The sequence below is a fragment of the Ochotona princeps genome, chromosome 24 (genome assembly GCF_030435755.1).
Source record: "Ochotona princeps isolate mOchPri1 chromosome 24, mOchPri1.hap1, whole genome shotgun sequence".
NCBI lineage: Eukaryota > Metazoa > Chordata > Mammalia > Lagomorpha > Ochotonidae > Ochotona > Ochotona princeps.
Genome location: NC_080855.1, coordinates 13,831,530 through 13,851,100, shown reverse-complemented (window position 1 = coordinate 13,851,100; position 19,571 = coordinate 13,831,530). Strand labels below are relative to the sequence as shown.

The 19,571-nt window shown below is 46.9% G+C and overlaps 1 protein-coding gene across 3 annotated transcripts in view; it reads left to right on the top strand.

The window, feature by feature from the left end:
* The window catches only part of GRIN2A (glutamate ionotropic receptor NMDA type subunit 2A), a 359,010-nt gene that overhangs the window by 74,089 nt on the left and 265,350 nt on the right, over nucleotides 1-19,571 (top strand). The gene's annotated exons all lie outside the window — the stretch shown is intronic.

The following is a 19,571-nucleotide window of genomic DNA, read 5'->3' as shown; positions in this document are numbered from 1 at the left end:
AGTCACTGCAACCCCACACCATTGTGTCCACTGCATTCCTGTGTCTGTCAGCCTTCATGTGCCCCTTTGCTGTTGTTCTGTCCTCTCGTATTTCCCGGAACGTGTCCTCTCTGCTTCACACTGGCTAATGTTTCTCTGTCTTTTTAAACGTACCCTTACCCTTTTCTGCCATCTTGATTCTGAGAGTTCTTATTTTAATACACAAAGATCATTTAAAAACCAAGGAAAGGACAAACTCCCTGAAAGCAAATTAGACAAGGACAATGAACAAGGAATTGGAGATTAAAAACACAGTGGTTAGCAAATACCCAAACAAGTATTAAACCCTGCTTATGGTACAAAGTGCTCGAAATAAAATAATGAGATCAGTCAGCTAACAAAAAAATGGTGTTTGGGAGGCCCTGCATTATTTTAATAATCAGGAAAAGCGAAACGACAAGTTATGAGCCCAGCACTGCCATGAGGAGGGGTTCAGTGCTGACTCCCCACTCCATCTTAGTGTCCCTGCTCTAGTGCCTATGTAGAACCTTCAGTGCTGAGTGGGAGAGAGTGTGTGGTGAGCTGAGCCTGGGGAAGACTGGCCCCAGCTTCTTCCCCCAGCTCTCCCCACCCTACAGGATGCTGAAGTTTCTTGGTCAAAGAAGAAAGTTCTTTCGCTCTCCTTTTGTCTTAGCCACCAGCCTCCAGTAAAATCCATGGTGCAGCTAAGCAGCTGGGGACCAGGAGACGTGGGGCGGCCCGCTGCCTGCTGGCTGTGCGTGGCATGGGGATTATGTCTTAACTCTCTCGTTTTGCTTTCAGCTTTTCGACTCATTGGAGGAGACGCTCTGCTGCTCCCTGTCATGTCTTGGATTTGTGTAATTGTGGGAGGTTTCCTGGGCAATGCATGTAGGATTTACTTATTTCTTAGGAGCCCTGAGCCCGGGCGGAGGGAGTGCTGCTCAGTGGTGTGTGGACTCGACTCTGCTTACTGCTCTACCCAGCACCACCTGGGACTTTTGGGTAAAACTAAAAGTCCTTTTGTCCCACCTCCCTGCTTGTTGGCCAGCGAATATGAGAGGCTTCAAGAAACTGCCTGTCGGAGGCTGTGTCTTCAGGGTCAAAGACTTTCTCATTTTTCCTGGGAAGCAGATGCTGTAAGAGACAAGGCCTGACTTCATAGTCTTAGGCCATTTTGGAGCTTGCCTCATGCCTAATGCCGCTGATGATTTGGTGGGAGAAATGTGTGGAAATCCTGCTTGTGTCATCCTTTAGATGAAAATGCAGTATCCTTACTGTGGCATAGAAGGTGGTGCATGCGATGGTTTGGCTGCTCCCTGCTTTTTTCCTGCCTCTTCTTCATTCCCACCCCCGCCTCCCCACCAAGAACCAGGACCTCTGTACTTGTTGATGGCTGTACCTGGAAAGCCCTTTCCATGCCCCCAAACCTGGTTGACACTGCATCCTTCCAGACATGGCATAAATATAATTTCCTTAGGCCCTTCTGGAAATCCTGCCAGCCTCTTTCCTAGAGGCCCCATGTTCCTTAGCTGCGTTGCAGCTTTTATGTGTTCATTTGTGGGGGTTCTGTGTCTTCTGTGTAATGGCAGGAATCCCTGACAGGTGGGGTGCTGCACTATCTTGTTCACTGCTGAATGTCTAGTAGAGCGGTGGATTGTCACGAATGAATGAATGGCTCTTTAGAAACATGCTTTTAAAAAAGTTTTCTATTTATATAAATAGGTAAATAGAGTTTCCTTTGAAAACTTAATTTGAACAAATTTCATGTATTTTATACATAGAGATCTAAGAGCATAATATTTCTCACCCTCCCCTCCCATCCCTGCTCTCACCCTCCCGCCTCCTCCTGTTCTTATTTTTTCTCTTGATGTTCACAATGATATACTTTCAGTTTATTTTATAATCACAAGCTCAGCCCTCCATTAAATGAAGAAGTCAGAGAGAAGCAAGTAGAAACACCACCATTCTTCAAGAGTGTAGAGAAGGGCTGTGAATAACAACCACGTCTCCAGATGTCAGCTTCACTCACACACCTTACATTTCCTTTGTACTCTATTAGTTACCACAAATCAGGTCTTGTGGGGCCTGGCTGATCTCACTAAGCGTGGTGGTTAGAACTTCATCCTTTTGACTATCTTCTAGGTGAGTCCCAGCTGGGATATATGGGGAAAAATCTCTCACACCTCATCATTTTGGTATTTTGTCTGTATCTGAGGCTAGGTCTGGGAGAACTCCCCAACAATCCTGTTCTCCAGGGTGGAATTTTGAGGTTGGGGAAAGATACCCTCTGCTTGACCAGGATGAACAAAGAGTGCTTGAGTCAAAGTTGCCTGTTATATTGGCTTTCTTTGCTGTTTGTCATTGGGAAGATGGGAATTTGATGGTAAGCAAAATGCCTGCAGTTACTGAGTTATCCCGCATATGGAGCGGGCCCTTTTCATGCACCGTCGCTGATCTTTGTACCATGTCTCCATGGCAGAATGTACTGCCTACCCCTTACAGGTAAGCATAGGAAGGCCCCCAGAGGTTAGCTGTACCTTGTGTACCCCTCGCACCCTGACCCCAGGATCTGTGCTCTTTATTTCACTCTGCAATGTGGCCTGGTTTTTGGAAGGGACATACACATGTACACCTTCTAGCATGGAGCTCATCTCAGGTTATGATGATGTGAAAACCCAAGGGTTCAGATGTGAGGATCAGAGCTTGCAGTTCCACCTCCTGTGTCCCTGGAGATTCCTTGAGGTTTCTTTTGTTCAAGAGGCACATCTACCTGTGCCGTGCACTGCATGTGCTTATGCAGATCCCCTCTAGTCCTCACAGCAGCACTGTTGGTTCTATCTCTCTGAGCACCATTATGTATGTGAGGAAGCTGAGATACAAGAAAAGTAAGACAGGCTGGCTGCAAGTCCAGGCAGCCTGTGTTCAGAACCTGAGGACCTGTGCCCCCTCACCAGCTAAACAAGTGTTCTTCAGGGCTTCACTGCTCAAGGTGCGACCCTTGGACCTGCAGCGTCAACTCACCTAGGAGCTTGGGAGCCACACAGCATAGCAGGTCTAATCCCAGGAGATCTCCAGCTGATTCCTGTGCATACGCAAGCTCCCAGAAGTCTGCAAATAGGAAGCAAATGTGACCTCGTCGAAGCAAAAAGCTGGGGAGTTAGGGCATGCGGTTCCTCAGAAGCAATCTGTGAGTCCAGAATTGGACAAGTTATGGCGTCAACAAGCACTTGCCTCCTTTGCTCGAGGGAATGCATGATGATAAATTAATTTAGTGCCTCCCACAAAAACGAATGTAGGTTGAGCTTGCAAAGTTGACCCAAGCCTTTAAAAAAAAAAGACTGCTCTCATGGTGCTGCAGCTGAGTCAACAGGGCGCCTGTGTTGCCGGAGAGGTTCTGGCAAACAGAAGCTGTATGTTGAGAAGGTTGCCTCTTGTTTAATTCCTCCCATAACTTAAAACCTCTAAACACAGGAGGACAAAGGGGACTTGGATCCAGGGAGAATGACCTTATTTTACTGTGTGAGAAGGATTTTTGATTCATTTTCCTTGATATGAGGCATTGGCACCAGTCAGCTGTGTGTGGTCACCATTGTTGGGCGTTCTCATCCTTCATCTCCTTAGGTCATCTGTAGACACCTGAACCCTTGGAAAGCAGGTGTATGTGTATGCACGGGGTGTGTTTCTGTAGTGTTTTGTGTGGTATGTGTATGTAGTGTTTGTGGTGTGTGTGTGTATGTGTGGTGTGGCATGTGTGTTGTGTGTTTGTGTGTGGGCTGTGTGTATGTGGTATGTGTGTGGTGTGTTTTTGTGTGGTATGTGTGTGTGGTGTGTGTAGTGTCTTGTGTGTGATTATGTTGTGGGGTTGCATGTTGTGTGTGTGGTATGGTATGTGGTGTGTTTGTGCATGTGATGTGTGTGGTGTTGTGTGTGTGTGCGTGTGATATGATATGTGTGTGGTGTGTGGTGTTGTGTGCGTGTATGTAATCTTTGCCCCCTGTGACTGTCCTGAGGGACTTGAGCTGTCCACATGGGATTTGTCAACGTGATCTATGTGGTCATGTCTGCCGTCTAAGGATGAGTGACTGGGAGGAAGGTGATTAATGCAGAGCTCTCCGAGTCCCCGCCTTCTTTTTGGAAGGAGTGTGCTAACTGCATCCGTTTCTTTGAGGTCGACTGTCCAGCAGGGGGCCCAAGAAGGCCAGCACCATTTTTCCATTTCTGTGCTGCTACATCCTTTCCTCTTGCCAAGTTCCATGTAGCAGATTATTTATCAAACTCCTTTTTAAAAATTTTAATGCTCTTCCCACTTCACTCCAACCCCTACTTTTTTTTTTTTTTGCGGGGGAGCCTTTTGGTGGGGGGAGAATCTGACAGCAGCCTGTCTCTAATGACCTTCCAGGGGATCACATGCTCCAGGCAATTACAGGATTTGGGAGAAAATAGCTTGTTCTGAATCGCCTAACCTGGAGCAAGGTGCCTCACTTAGCAGCGGCCCCCTGTACTCCCCCGCCTGGTAGCTTCCTCACTGAGAGGCTCCTGAAAGAGATTTCACTTGGATTAAAACTCCTCCAGCTTTCACAAACTGCAAAGGGGACAGCCGATGCTAAAAAAAGGGGATCTAGTGCATGGTGCCAGGTCTCTAACGCGGTTTTTGGCTCTGGCTACAGCAGGTGCATAATGCATTCTGACTCGGGGCCAGACAGGATAAGGGGATTTTGCTGCTCAAATTCTAGAATGTAGGTACAGTTGAAAAAAAAAATAACAGGCGAGCGTATTTTGAAAAATGCGTGGAAAATAGAATTAAAAGAGAAGTTTATTTTGGTGCAATTTTTTCCTTTGAACGCATACCTAGGTTTTTCATAACATGCATTTTTTTCCCTTGAACTTTGCAAAGACCCCTCTGCACTTGTCAGTATGCTGTCAACTCTGTGGATAGAAACAGTGTTGAAAAAACCTCACGAATGACATTCTCCCGACATGTGATGTCTTTGTGAGAAGGACCTTCAGAAGCAAACATGGTTGTCCTTCTAATTAAACCCCACAGGGCTATCTGAAGTTGTTCATAGATTCTGGCTCCTCGCTCCAGCCCCAGGGTCTGATAGTGTTTCTATTGCCTGAAAATTTTCACATGGAGTAAAATTATCGAAGGCCGGGGATGTATGAAAGCATCAAAAACCCTCAGCCTGGCTGGCCCTCCTTCTTCAGGGAGAACAGCTCTGCCTCCACGGTAGTCTCTGTCTTGGCATGACTCACCGTGTGGAGAAGCCCCCGCGCTGCTGTGCAGTGAGACGCTCTGGAGGCACAGCCTGCACCTGCTCCGACGTCAGAGGCCCCTCACACCACTGTTAGGGAAGTGATGATGTGCTTGTGCCTTTGTGTTGCCACGTTTCCTGGGGACCCTGGGTGTGCCTGTCACAGGTCCTGTGCGGGTCCTAGGCTCTGCCGGATGCTTTGTTGGGACTTCAGAGGGGAAGCCTGCCCCTTGGGTGATCCCATGGCTGGTTGGAAAAGGCCCATGCTCTTCCCCTTGGCAGTTTCTTGGCCTAAGGCTTCTGAAAGATACAGTCCTCCGAAGAGGTGTTCCCTGGGCAGATGTATGGCTTGGTGGCTAAGATGGATGCATCCTGTCTCAGAGTGCCTGGGTTCAATGTTGGCTCTGCTGTTGATTCGAGCTTCCTGCCAGTGCACACTCTGGGAGGCAGCAGGTGTGGCTCTCCACTAGTGGGGTCCCTGCCGCCCATGTGGGCGACCTGGATTAGCTCCTGGTTTTGATCTGAACTAGCCCAGGACATTATGGTCATTTGCAGGGTAAATTGGTGGATCTTTCTCTGTGTCTGTCAATCTGCTTGTCAAATAAGTATAATTGTGTGTGTGTGTGTGTGTGTGTGTGTGTTTGTGTGTTTCCAAGTGGATGACCTTTCCTGCTGTCTCCAAGGGCACACCAGGGCATTGGGTCCCGTGATCGGATGACCCCCCTGAGCTGTAGTTTAAATCTGCTGGTAGCTCCGTTTCACTGTCGAGGTTGACACCACTAGGGATTGGAGGGTGGGTGTGTGTGGGAGACAGTGTACTAGGAATGTCAATCACTGCAGTTGTCCCACTCCCAGCCTCTGTTCCCGAGGCTCCACCCCTTCCTTCCTGCGCACAGTCAGCCCAACCAGGGGAGTTAGACTGTTTGGAACACACTGAACCCGCAGGCTGTCAGGAGATCTGTGACTTGTGTGGCTGGGCTTGAAAAGATGAACCTGCACGTGAGGTTTTGAAACCGGATATTAAAAACTAGAGAAACTTTCTCAGTTAGTTTTGCTAGTACAGGCCCTGAGAGGATGAATGGCAGTTAAAGATAGGGTGGTCAGGACAGAGAGGCAGAAATAGAGACGGGTGGGGATGGGGTAGAGGAGATGGAGGCAGCTTGCACGTATCCTTACGGGCATCTGCCCAGGAGAAGAGAGGCAGTGGGCGAAGGGGCATGGAGCGAGATCTTGCATATACTGCTCTCTGCTATGTTTTAATGTAGAAGTTCTTTCTGCTGTACACCCCTGCTCCCATACCTCATTTCATTTAGTGAAAAGTACAGATTTTTTTTTTAATAAGAAAGATAAAATTCTAAGACCTATCCAAAAAAACTCATGAATTACAGGAAGCTAAGGTCTGTTGGTTACAGGAGCCAGCAGGGTCCAGAAGAGGAGGCCTGAGAATATGATGAGTCAATTGGCTGATCAGGGAAAGATGAAAGCCTCAGGTTAGGTGGGATCCTCAGTCACAGACCTGTTGATGCTTGGATAGGAGAATTCTGTGTTGGGGGAGGGGTCCCATGTATTGCAGGATGTGTAGCAGCATGGTGGACCTGTACCCTCAGGATGCCCACAATAATACCCAGCAAAACTCAAAAATTGTCTCCAGGCACAGCCTAGATAGTCCTGGGGGTTAAAGCCTCCTCCAACCCCCACTGGGAAACATTGAGTTAGAGACACCACCCACCAACCCCACATCAAACGCCAACTTGTTTCTGACATCCAACAGTGATTTGTCTGTTTGCTTTCACTGTTTGTGCAATGCCAGACATGGTTAAGCGTAGTTCCTAACCTCTATGAAGTAACATATTCCTGGAAAATGTTAAGCATTTGAGTAGTTTATCTAATAAAGCTGGAAAAACAGCTTTCTCTTGGTTTGACAGTTAGGCGTGACCATATATGTGTGTTCAGTGGGTAAGGTGCATTCTAATCCAGAGTGGCCGAGGTTAATGGTAGATGCTGTAACAAGCAAGGCCCTGCATACTGGAGGTTCAATTCAGTAGTTAATTCTATGCCAATCCCCCAAGATCACAGTCTTCCATCTCCAATAGGCAGAAGAAAGAGCAAGGAAAAGGCATGCCCTTTTTGTGAGAACCCTGGTCTGGAAGTTTCTGTGTGCTCACCTTGTGTTTTATGATCACCTTGATCAGACACCTGATGGTTTTCGGTCAAGTAAAATCAATCAATATTCATTAATTTTGTACCCTGCCACTCTACTGAACTCTCGTATAAGTTCTAGTAGTCTCTGTGTTGAGCCTTTTGGCTCTTCCATATAAAGAATCATGTCATCTGCATATAGTGAAAGCTTGACTTCTTCATTTCCCATTTGGATTCCTTTGATTTCTTTTTCTTGTCTTATGGCCTCAGCGAGTACCTCTAGGACTATGTTGAATAGCAGCGGAGAAAGCGGACATCCCTGTCTTGTTCCAGATCTCAGTGGGAAGGGTTCCAGTTTTTCTCCATTCAGTATGATGCTGGCATTGGGTTTTTCATATATTGCTTTGATTATGTTGTGGATTTTTCCATCTATGCCTACCTTGGTTAGAGTCTTTAGCAGGAAGTTGTGCTGAATTTTGTCGAAAGCTTTTTCTGCATCTATTGTAAATCAACAGCCATAGTGTATGCTAACAGCCCCAAGTTGGAAAAAGATCTAACCAGCAAGATACCATTCAAAGTAACAAAGGAAAGCATGAAGTATCTGGGAATTAACCTAACCAAAAATGTAGGAGACCTATTTGAAGAAAACTACAAACTACTTAAAAAAGAAATTGAACAAGATCTAGAAAGATGGAGTAACATCCCATGCTCCTGGATAGGTAAAATCAATATCATTAAAATGTCTATACTGCCAGAAGCAATATATACATTCAACGCAATCCCAATCAAATTGCCCAAAACATTCTTCACAGATCTGGAAACAATGATTCAAAGGTTCATCTGGAAACACAAAAAACCACGAATAGCTAGAACCATTCTCAAGAACAGGAAGTTAGCAGGGGGAATCACAGTTCCGGACCTCTGGACATACTATAGGGCAGTGGTTATCAAAACAGCCTGGTACTGGCAAAAAAATAGAGAAGAAGATCAATGGAGCAGAATAGAAACACCAGATGGGAACCCACAGAAATACAGCCAAATAATCTTTGACAAAAAGACAAACGACAACCCAGGCAAATGGAAAGGTCTGTTCAATAAATGCTGTTGGGACAACTGGTTGATAGCCTGCAGAAACAAAAAGATAGACCCACATCTTTCACCATATACTAAGATCAAATCCAAATGGATAAAAGATTTAAACCTACATCCAGAAACCTTCAAACTTTTGGAAGAAAATGTTGGAAACACACTGCAACACTTAGGGGTAGGCCCTCACTTCCTAAAAAAGACTCCAAATGCAGTAGAAATCAAGACCAAAATAAACAATTGGGACCTCATCAAACTAAGAAGCTTCTGTACAGCTAGAGAAACAATCAACAAAGTAAAAAGGCAACCCACAGAATGGGAGAAGATCTTCGCACACGACTTAGGTGATAGAGGGCTGATCTCCAGAATATACAAAGAGCTACAAAACAACCAAAATGTCAAAACAAACAAGCCACTCAAGAAATGGGCATGGGAAATGGGCAAACACTTCACAAAGGAACAAACCCAAATGGCAAATAAACATATGAAAAAATGCTCAAGTTCCCTGGCAATAAGGGAAATCCAAATTAAAACATCAATGAAGTACCACCTAACGCCAGTAAGACTGGCCCACATGAATAAAAGCACCAACAACACTTGTTGGCGAGGTTGCGGGGAAAAGGGAACCCTACTCCACTGCTGGTGGGGCTGCAGGCTGGTACAGCCTCTGTGGAAATCAGTATGGAGAACATTCAAACAACTCAAATACAACATACCATATGACCCGGCAATAGCACTCCTAGGAATATATCCAGAACACTTGTTTTATGAGAAACCAACATGCACTCCTATGTTCATAGCAGCACAATCAGTAATTGCAAAAACATGGAAGCAGCCAAAATGCCCATCAACAGAGGATTGGATAAGAAAGCTATGGTTCATCTACTCCATGGAATACTACTGAGCTATTAAAAAAAACAAAATGCAGTTCTTTGTGGCCAAATGGGCCAAACTGGAAACCATAATGCTAAGGGAAATGAGCCAATCCCAAAAGGTTAAATACCACATGTTTGCCTTAATTTAAGATGATATGATCTTATGTATAACATGTTATGTTATGTATGTTATAGGTTGTGTATAAACTAAAATTGAAATGTCAATGAGGTGGTCACAGAAGGTGGCTGGGAACTCGCATTTACTTTTAACATATTGGTTACTCATTACTATGTCAATTAATTCCATGGTGATGTAAATTTTTGCTGATGGTATGTTGGAGCTTTTAATTGATCGGGATGATACTCTGCTGGCTCTGTCTTCAGACCAGAGAGTGTTTACCTAAGAAGCCGTTGAACTTGACTGGACAATAAGATGCTGGACTCTATGTTTGGTATATGCTTGCAATGGGGGAATCTCAACTGAACTTGAACTGTGGTTATGCAACAAGGTGGAGGAATCCACCATGGTGGGAGGGTTTGGGGAGGGGTGGGGAGAATCCCAGTACCTATGAAACTGTGTCACATAATACAATGTAATTAATGAATTTAAAATAAAATTAAAAAAAAATCAATCAATATTGAGTTGCTCATCTGGGCTGCAACTGTGTGACGTTCTGTGGTCCTGCAAAGGTGCCCTCAGGCGCCCGTAGGCATCAAGTGCTTCTCCAGCAGTTGGGAGGGTTCTGTCCCTCGTAGCTTGGGGTGCAGCTGGGAAAGGAGGCCGCACAGGATCTGGTGGTAGTCAGTTTCTAGTAGTCTCTGTCTTCAGGAGCCTACCTGCTTCTCTGGCTCTTCTCCCCTGTCCTATTGGATTGGAGGGCATGGATTATGGTTAACTAATTTCAGTACGCCAAGTGGCCTGGTGTGGTATCGGGCGTGTAAAGTACATTTAGAGGGGATGAATGGTCAGATCTCCTCACCTTGAGAAACCCACATGCACAGGGTGGTGTCAGGTGTTCACCTGGAAATGACAGCATGCATGCTGTCCATTGCTGCTGCAGGGCCCAGGCAGGGTGGCTCCCAACCACTGCCTGCCTGAGGGCTGATCATGGTTCTCTTAATCAGTCAGGGATCTAAGTGACAGAAAACTCGGAGAACTTCCAGCTGCTTCAGGGCCCTTGGTTTAATTGGATTCTGCTCCAGCCGGGCGGAGGACCAGGGGCTGGTGATATCATCAGCAGCTTCCTTCTCGCCCTCTCCCAGTCCCATCCCACCTCAGACTTTGAGCAGAATCTCAAGTGATGGAAGGGAGGGCACCAGCAGCGACAGTCATCCTTCAGCTCGGCCACCTCACAGGGGAGAGAGCTTTGAGGGTGTCTCAGCATTGAGTATCCCTGACCGTCGCAGTGTCACGTGCCTGTCTTTGTACCAGTTGCAATGGCCTGTTCTCAATGGGCCCAGCAGGTGATCCGTGCAGCACCAAGGCAAGGGCTGGTGGAGTTGTAGAGGCATGGTTAGTGAGACCGGAAAGGGGTGCTGGGTGAACAGGTATCCAAGTCTGTTATGCTTCCAGTCTTCTTGTGTAGTGGACCTGTGTATTCCCACACCTTGTGCTTACATTACCACTCTTCTGACTACACACCGTGGTCTCTGCTAAGCCCCCTCCCCACCATGGCCCCTGAGCTTCCTGTGGTGATTTTCCCTAGTTTGGACACAAAGCAGATGATTCAGGTCTGGGTCATTGGGGTCTTTACTTTCCCAGTCTCAGCAAATGGTTATCTGGTCCAGGAAAAAAACATAGAGTGAAACAAAATGTTAGCTCAAACTTTAGTAAAAGAGAATATTTTTTCCCCACAATTAAGTTTATTATTAGAGCTCTCCAGCATATTAAAAAATTACTAAATGTCATGGTAAAATAATCAACAGAGGAAGCCATCGTGGGCCGATGACTCTGCTTCAGTGCTTATCAACATATGGACAGTCCTGTGTCATTACGTCATCATCCAGTCGATTATTCTAGAGTGAATTCCAGCATGGTATCCGCTCATCTCTATATTTTTCAGCGTGTGTCTCTAAAGATAAGCACTGTTGGGGAAAAGGACTTGGCATTTTCTATTAAACATGGACTAGAAAGATGCAAGGGATAAAGTTGCTGCCACCATCCTGCTCCTACTTGGACCCAGCAACTGGAACCCACTGGGGGATGTAGAACAACTTCATCCCAAGGACAGAGTCCACACTCCCACACCAGCTGTGTGTCTCTACTTTCCTCTGCTGGTTCACTGAACCAGAATATCCGCATTGGCTGTGTGGATGCTGCTCTGTCCACCCCGGCGGACAGATCTGAAGACAGCACTACATCTCACCTTGAGCACAGGTGTGTCTCTGCCTCAGGGCTGTCTCTGGCAGTGGGATTGTGCTTGGCTGTCACATATGGCAGACCAAAAGTGGCAGAGAACAAATGTTCCCCAAAGCCACCCTCACACAGAAAGGACTGAAGTCACCATGGAAACATCCCAGCTCACTCTGGGGCTCAGTGAGGCAGCATGGAGGTGTGTTCTAACCCTGCCGGTGGAGAGCCCTCGGTAGGATGAAGGTCCTCTTTGCCTAGCGCCATCTTTCCATGAGTGCACTTGATGACTTTCCACTCATCCTTGTCTTTCTTATTCCCTTGTTGTGCTTCCCGTGGCTGCCTTCCAACTAACCAGATACCCATGGTTTCTTGCTTTAGGGAAAACCTAGCCCCACACACCCACATTTTTGCTTCAGCCTCCGCCATGGTTCTATTTCTGTGTGTTCTCAAAATAGAGTTCTCAGTAATTATGCTAACATAGCCACCACTCCTAATTTTGGAAAGGCATTGTGAAAGTATGGCTGCTTCTGGGAAGCTGTCCCCTTCTCCCAGCAGCCCCCAACATTCACATAAAATATTTTTGGCTTGTGGGTCTAGGAGCAGAATCCAGTGAGGAGTCGGGCACCTAGTTTGAAGGTGTTGTCCCCCATGAGTAAGAAAATCCAGGAGCTGTTTCCTTGGGTGTACCTTTCAAGAATGGGGGCCCTGGCAGGCTGGCCTTGATGGTTGAGATAATGATGTGTGGGAGTTAAAGGAGGCTGCTGTCTTCTGCTCTTCGAACTTCGTTTCTGCAATCATAGACCAGGAGGGCATAGGAACCAGTTGAGCATTCACTTTTGTGGGCCATCTTCAAGTGTCTCATTGTAATCTCTGTGAATGAAAACACTCAGACGCTAAGTTGGGTAGTGAAAAAGGTAGTTTAAAAGAGGAGCTCAGGGAGTATTCCACTGGTGTGGGATCAGTCATCCAGCTCTCTGAACCCACGAGGAAATTGTCACGTCAGCTGCCAAAAGCTAGTTCATTCATATGCTACACTCAAGGGAGGACCTTCTTAGACTCTCATTCAAGGCTCTGTTCCTTTTCCTTACCCCACAATGCCAGCGGAACACTGGAAGCACCACCTTTTCAGTATCAGGTGGGGGGCCCATATAGCAGAGGTTGCAAACCTGAACAACTGAAATGAACCAGTCATGAATTTTAATGAGTGGAAGAGGCTGGTCAGTTAATCTATGCTGTGCAAGAATGTGGGTGTAGTGCTGTCAGTCCTTCCAGTTTACAAGAAAAAAACTAGAAATTGTGATTCCAGATGAAATAACTTTGATAAGCAAAAAATTAAATGAACAACAACGACAACAAAAATGCATAAATCTGGGGCCTTGGGCACCTCACTGTGTCCTGTCCACCCAGGCATTGCTTCTCAGTTGCCATTTTAATTTCTGATTCCTTGGTGATGACATCCCTGACTGGTTGAGCACAGGGTCTGTGGTTTTGCTTGTCTTCCAGGAAATGCCTGTCCGAGAAATCAGTGGGTGCATAACTATCAGCAGAGGTTGCTCTTCTGGCGGAGTGGGTTAGTGTTCTTAGCTCCCCAAACAAGCTGTGTGCATTCTGGGGCCTGAGGGTTTCTGGGGACACAGAGGATGTAGCCTCCTCCTCCCTCCGCTGTGTTGGCACAGTCTGCTTGCAAAGGTTATGATTCCTCCTTGGGCAGCTGGCTTTTTTTTTTCCGATTCGGGGCCTTTCACCCAGGCTGGGACCTCTGAGAATGGAGTGCTCTTGGCTTTGCACACATGCACCCTCTTGAGCAGATTGAGAAGAACCTTGGCAGCTCCCCCTCACGGATCCAGGCAGGATCCCACAGGGCCTCACCCTGTATGTGTTAGTCAGCCTCATTTGGCCTCAGTTTTGCTGTCAGTAAAATGGGGGAGATGGTGGTACAGGGCTGTGAGCATTACAGTGAGTCTGGCGATGCAATGAGAGCTAAGCAAATGTCAATTGCCTTTTTTTTTTTTTTTTTTTTTTTTTTTTTTTTTAGCTCTTTGAGAAACATCTTGCAGAGTCATGTGTTGTGGAGGTTTTGTGAAACCTGACTTGTGCTCTGATTGCATAAATGACGTGTGGGCTCACTGCATTGTTGTCTCTAAGGCCTTGGGACTGAGTGATCACCTATAACATTTCTTTTCAAATGGTTTAGGGGGGTGTCTCATGTGATTCCTGTGACAAGTAGGCTGCAGCATGCTGATGCCAAGAGCAACTCCATGCTGGATGGGAGTTCTGAATCTTGCAAATCACCATTTCTCTTAGATGAATTCTGATCCCTCCCAAGTTGAGGGCTATGCATTCTGACAGCCACGAGTATGGACTGTGGGAGTTTTGAGTTCTGGCTCTGCTACTTGCCAGCTGTGAGACCATAGAGATAATTCCTTAACCTTTCAGAGCCCTAGTTGCCTTTTCTTTAATCTGATACAAAGGGTACCTGATCATTAGCTTATTGGGAGGGTTGAATGAGCCAAGCTTAGGGTGGAGCTAGCCCAGTGTCCTGCACATAGGAGCATTCTCTCAGACTGCATTGTCCCCTGGACATCTGGTCTCCCCATGAAGGACAGACACCGCTGAAGCATGCACCTCATAGGTCTTGTTCGCCTCTGTTTCCCTATGGCCTCCCTCAGTGTGGTCAGACAGGAGGCACTCAATACGTTTGAGAAATGGCTGCTGTTTCTGTTAGACCCACTACTGTCACCTCAGAGCTGACAATTGGCAGCCTGCATGGCCGGTCTTCGGTTATCCCAGCGGCACCTGTTTTTCTCTGGTGAGCTGCTCGTTTTCCTCTCAGAAACATTCCAGCCTGCTGGGAGCCCCAGGAGAGGGACAGGCCCTTCAGGTCTCTTGCAAACCTCAGCAGAAACCCACTGTACTTCTCAGGAGCACATCTCCTTTCTTTCAACCCTGGTTTGAAAGAAAGGAAAACCCTGCAGACAGGGCATGGTGCTGTTTGCAAACCTGGCCTGGCAGGAGCGGGAGGTATCATTCAGAGGCTACACATTTCAGCCATACAAAGTGAAAAACAGACCCAGCAGGATGCTGTTAGCCTTCCCCATGCAGTGTTGCAGTGGATTCAAAGTCGCCGGTGGCAGTTTCCATACTGGAGGAAGCAGGTTGTAGGCACTCTTTCCTCCGGGAGCCACTGCTCTTGTTTGTGGACCTGAGGACTGCTCTGGTGGAAGCAGACACGTCTTGCTGTGACACATCCATCCAGAGAAGAAGTGGGGCATGGACACATGTCCTAGACTGGTGCTGGGATGTCCCACCAGCACTTCCAAAGACAGAAAGAGCATCCCTCTGCAGATTGGATTGAAGTGCACACGCTTGGCCAAACTGTCCGTCGGTGGGAAAGTCTGGTCAGCATCCCTGCCCTCGCCCAGCGCCAACCCTCCTCTCCGTCTCCAACTCTCCTGTTTCATGATACTTCCTTGGGGCGGGGACTTGGGGCCTCAAATTCAGCTGACCATCCTGCCCACCGTTTAGTTCAATTTCCTTGTGGTAGTTGGTTTGTCTGAAAATAGGAATGACAGCAATGACCTTTCCTGGAGGGTTTTAGGTTTGTAATTCATCTGGGAAGGAGAGGGAGACATCGTGTGCATGTGCTTCCGTTTGGGGTCTGGAACGAGGAGCCAGACCTGGGAACCAAGCCCAGGCGCCCAGTATGGACACCCAGTATGGACAGTGGGTGCCTTAACGCTGAGGCCGAATGCCTATCCCCGGGGGGCGGGGAGGCTTCCGTTTGGGGTCTGGAAGGAGGAGCCAGACCTGGGAACCAAGCCCAGGCGCCCAGTATGGACACCCAGTATGGACAGTGGGTGCCTTAACGCTGAGGCCGAATGCCTGTCCCCGGGGGGCGGGAGGCTGAAGGAATGCTCTGGGTTCATGACAGGCTGCTTCACCCACTTCCCTCCTCTCCTTGCATGAATCCCCTCCCCATCCCATCCGTATTCCATCCACAAGAAGATTTTTATCAATCTCTTTTTCCTTTTTTCTTCTCAAGTGAAGCCACTTCACTTCTCAGCATTTTATGTAATGCCTTTTTACTTTGTTCCAAACTCCCGTTTGCTGTTGCGCTTTGCTCTCTGTTGGGAGCCCCTTCCAGGCATCAGGCTGCTGCTGGCACTAGGGACTCAGAGACAAACTAGTTACACTGCTTGCCCCACCCCTTGCCTCTCGTCTGGAACATAGGGTCAGACAGAGAGAAGGACACAGTCAGCAGTCTCCTGTGTGGACGCCGTGCTCGGCTTGACTGTGCCAGGCTGGCGGGATGTGGGAGCTCGTGCCCTCAACCCCGAATCATCCTTCACCAATTTCCCTCCTTAAAACATTTGTCGTCTTGGACATTTCAGGTGGGATGCTTGCAGGCCTCGTTTTACTCATGGTTCCCCACAGTACTTGGGGAGCAAACCTTTTTCCACATGTAATTCTATGCTTAACAGGTGGCAACACAAAGGCATTTGGACAACATGCTAGCAGGCTATACTGTGTGTGTATTTACATGCATGTATATATAGTATATATATATATATACACAGAGACATGCACATCAATTTGTGTGAATCTGTGCTATTTGTATAGGTGCATGTGCATCAATTTCATGTTAGTTTATTGACTTAGAATATCATAAGGAATTTTTTGTCATTAAAATTGCTTCATATACTTTGAATTCCTCTCCCTGCTGTGATGTTTTTATCTGACTCTCTTGTGTTTGTATATGTTTTAAAAACACTTACTGACTTGAGAGGCAGAGAGAGAGGGATACAGTAGACATGAAGAGGGAAGAGGGAAGGAGAAGGAGGAGAGAAAAGGAGAGAGAGAGAGAGAGAGAGAAAGAGAGAGAGAAGTAGAGGTGTCCCATCAGCTAACTCACTATGCGGATGCCCACAATAACTGGAGCTGGGCCAACCCCAGCTGGGCATCAGGTCCTGAGCCCATGTCCCCCATGCTTCCTTGTTGAGCCATCACCCGCCGCCTACTAGGCTCTGCATTGGCAGACGCTCGCGTCAGGAGCTGGACTGAGGAACCAAGCCCGGGCACTCTGCTGTGGAGTGTGCATGCCTCAGCTGGTGTCTTATGTGCTATAACAAATGCCTGTCAGTGTTTATGTATTGTTAACATCTCTGTTCATGTTGGGTCAGCTGGTCTAGTTGCCCAACGCTGTTGGCCCTGATGTGACCATTGGATTCTCTCTTCCTGCTTTGCTTATCTGCAGAAGAAACAACACCAACTCTTAGCTTGGGAGGTTGGGGCCAGCCGCTCTAAAGGGCGAGGCTTTTTTTTTCTGCACACTGGCCGTTTCACTGTGGTTGGCATTGCTGGGGGAAGACCGACAGGCCATCTGCTGGGGTGTCAGAACCTTCCTACATCTGCTATGTTCCCTCTCCAGGCTTTCTTCCGCTGCTCAACAAGCTCTGGGGCCCTTGGGACCATGGTTACAGACCCAGCACTGGACCCCCAGCAGCCGCGATTTGATCCAAAAAAACCTTCCAATTTTTTGGACAATCCAGTAAAAATTGATTTCAGGTTTCTTTTTTGTTTGCTCCCTCTGGGTGCTTAGAATGCTTACACTTAGCTCTGTCATCCTGTTGATCATGTTGTGGTGTGTTAGTCATTTTGTTTTTTTTGGGAGTACCTCCATCAGTCTTCCTCAGGTGCTGTGAGCTCATGTGGGTGAGAAAAATCTTACCTTTCCAGCTGGCAGCCACTGGTGCACCTGCACACAGTGGGGTCAGTTGTGTCAAGTGGATGGGAGCTCAGGGATTATTTCTACTGATTTTTTTTGCTTAAAAAACATTTATCTTATTTTTTTGAAAGGTAAATATACAGAGAGAAGGAGAGACAGAGAGAAAGATCTTCCATCCACTGGTTCACTTCCCAAGTGGCCACACAGCTGGATCGATCTGAAGCTAGGAACCAGGAGCTTCTTCCAGGTCTCCCATGTGGTTGCAGGATCCCGAGGCTTTGCGCCATCCTCTATTGCTTTCCCAGGCCACCGGAAGGGAGCTGGATGGATAGTGGAGCATCTGGGATACAAACTGGTGCCCATGTGGGATCCCGGCACATGCAAGGGAGGATTTAGCCACTGAGTCTTCATGCCAGGCCCTCTACTAATTTTTTAATGCTGTTTTTAAAAGCTTATTTATAGGTGTGCCTTGTACTTTTTTTTCTAGAGAATCAAAGTTATTGTAGAAGCTTGGCACTGTCATGTGAGCAGCCAGAAGAATCCAAGTTTTGGGAAAAATATCATCTATTTAGGGAAAACCATTTTCTTCTATGATAAGTTAAAACTGTGTCCAAAAGATTGCCTTTTAATTGAATCAACAGGAAAGCAAATGGTGAGGGAGATGAATGTAACCTACGCATTGATTGTTTAATTGCTTCTTTAAATCATTTATTCCAGTAGTATTTATTGGACACCTTTGCCAGGCAACAGAGATGTGAATTAAGATAAACTTTGTTCTCATCCCCATATAACACTCACATCTGTAATCATTCACTTAAATATTTATTGAGCATGCACTTTTACTTCTGTTGGAGGCAGGGGGTGGTGGTGGGTTGCATCAGTAAAGAAAATAGATGAAAAAATATAGGCTTCCATTAACAACAGGAATGGAAAATGGAGAAGACTTCCGTCTCCTGGCACAACTCAACAAAAGGACAAATCAACAGACAAATCTGACAAAAACAAAAACAAAACAACAACCCCAAGGCTCATGGTGCTGCTTCTCTTTTTCACACAGCTCCATTTATTTTATTTTCCTCCTTCTCCACTTCCCAGTCTTTATCTTCCTGAGTTTGGATAGAATGAGAGAAGAAAGTTTCTATAGGAGTCACAAAAAAGCAATCACACTTAGTGAGATTCATTTGGGAGCCCAGGTCTGTAGTGGTGCCTGCTATGGCTGAACCCCTGCCTCACCCACGCAGTGTCCACGTGCAGAAGCTGCCAAGAGACACTTGAACCAGTTCTTCCCACCCAGGCTTCACATTCCAGCAGCGCCAATTGTTGATGGAATTCAGTCGCACTCTTTTTTCTTCTTGTATATGTCTTCCATAAGTGTCTTTTCTGACTAGGTGTCCCTATTCATCCATTTACTGATCACCTACTTTATTTTGTTTGTTTTGTTTGTTTGTTTTTACTGGAAAGATGGCTCAGATTTACAGCGAGAAGGAGAGACAGAGAGAAAGGTCTTCCATCCACTGGTTCATTCCCCAAGTGGCCACAATGGCCATAGCTAAGTCAGTCTGAATCCAGGAGCCAGGAGCTTCTTCTGGGTCTCCCAACTGGGTACAGGGTTCCAAGGCTTTGGGCTGTCCTCGACTGCTTTCCCAGGCCACAAGCAGGGAGCTGGATGGGAAGTGGAGTAGCCAGGACACCAAACTATTGCCCAAATGGGATCCTAGTGTTTGCAAATGATCACCTATTTTATACAGCAGAAGGTGCCAGTCACGAAGGATTTGCAGGAGTATAAGATAGCTGTTGTCATAGCCTTTGTCAAACTTACAGTAGCATTGGAGGGAAATACTCACAAATTTGATTAAAAGTCATAATTTTATTTGCTAGGCAATAGGAGGAAGAAAGCTAGAGCAAGAGCAGGAGAGGGTACGGAGCCCTCACATTGCTGGCCTGGCTCACTCCTAAAATGCCTGTGATAGCTGGAGCTGGCTGGGTTGGAGCAGGAGCTGGGAACACAATCCAGATCTCCAAAGGGGTAGCAGAAACCCTGTGACCGAACCATCTCTGCTGCTCCCAGGATTCCACTGGCAGGAGGCTGGAATTGGGAGTGGAGCCGGGACTTGAACCTAGACAGTCCAGTGTGAGATACA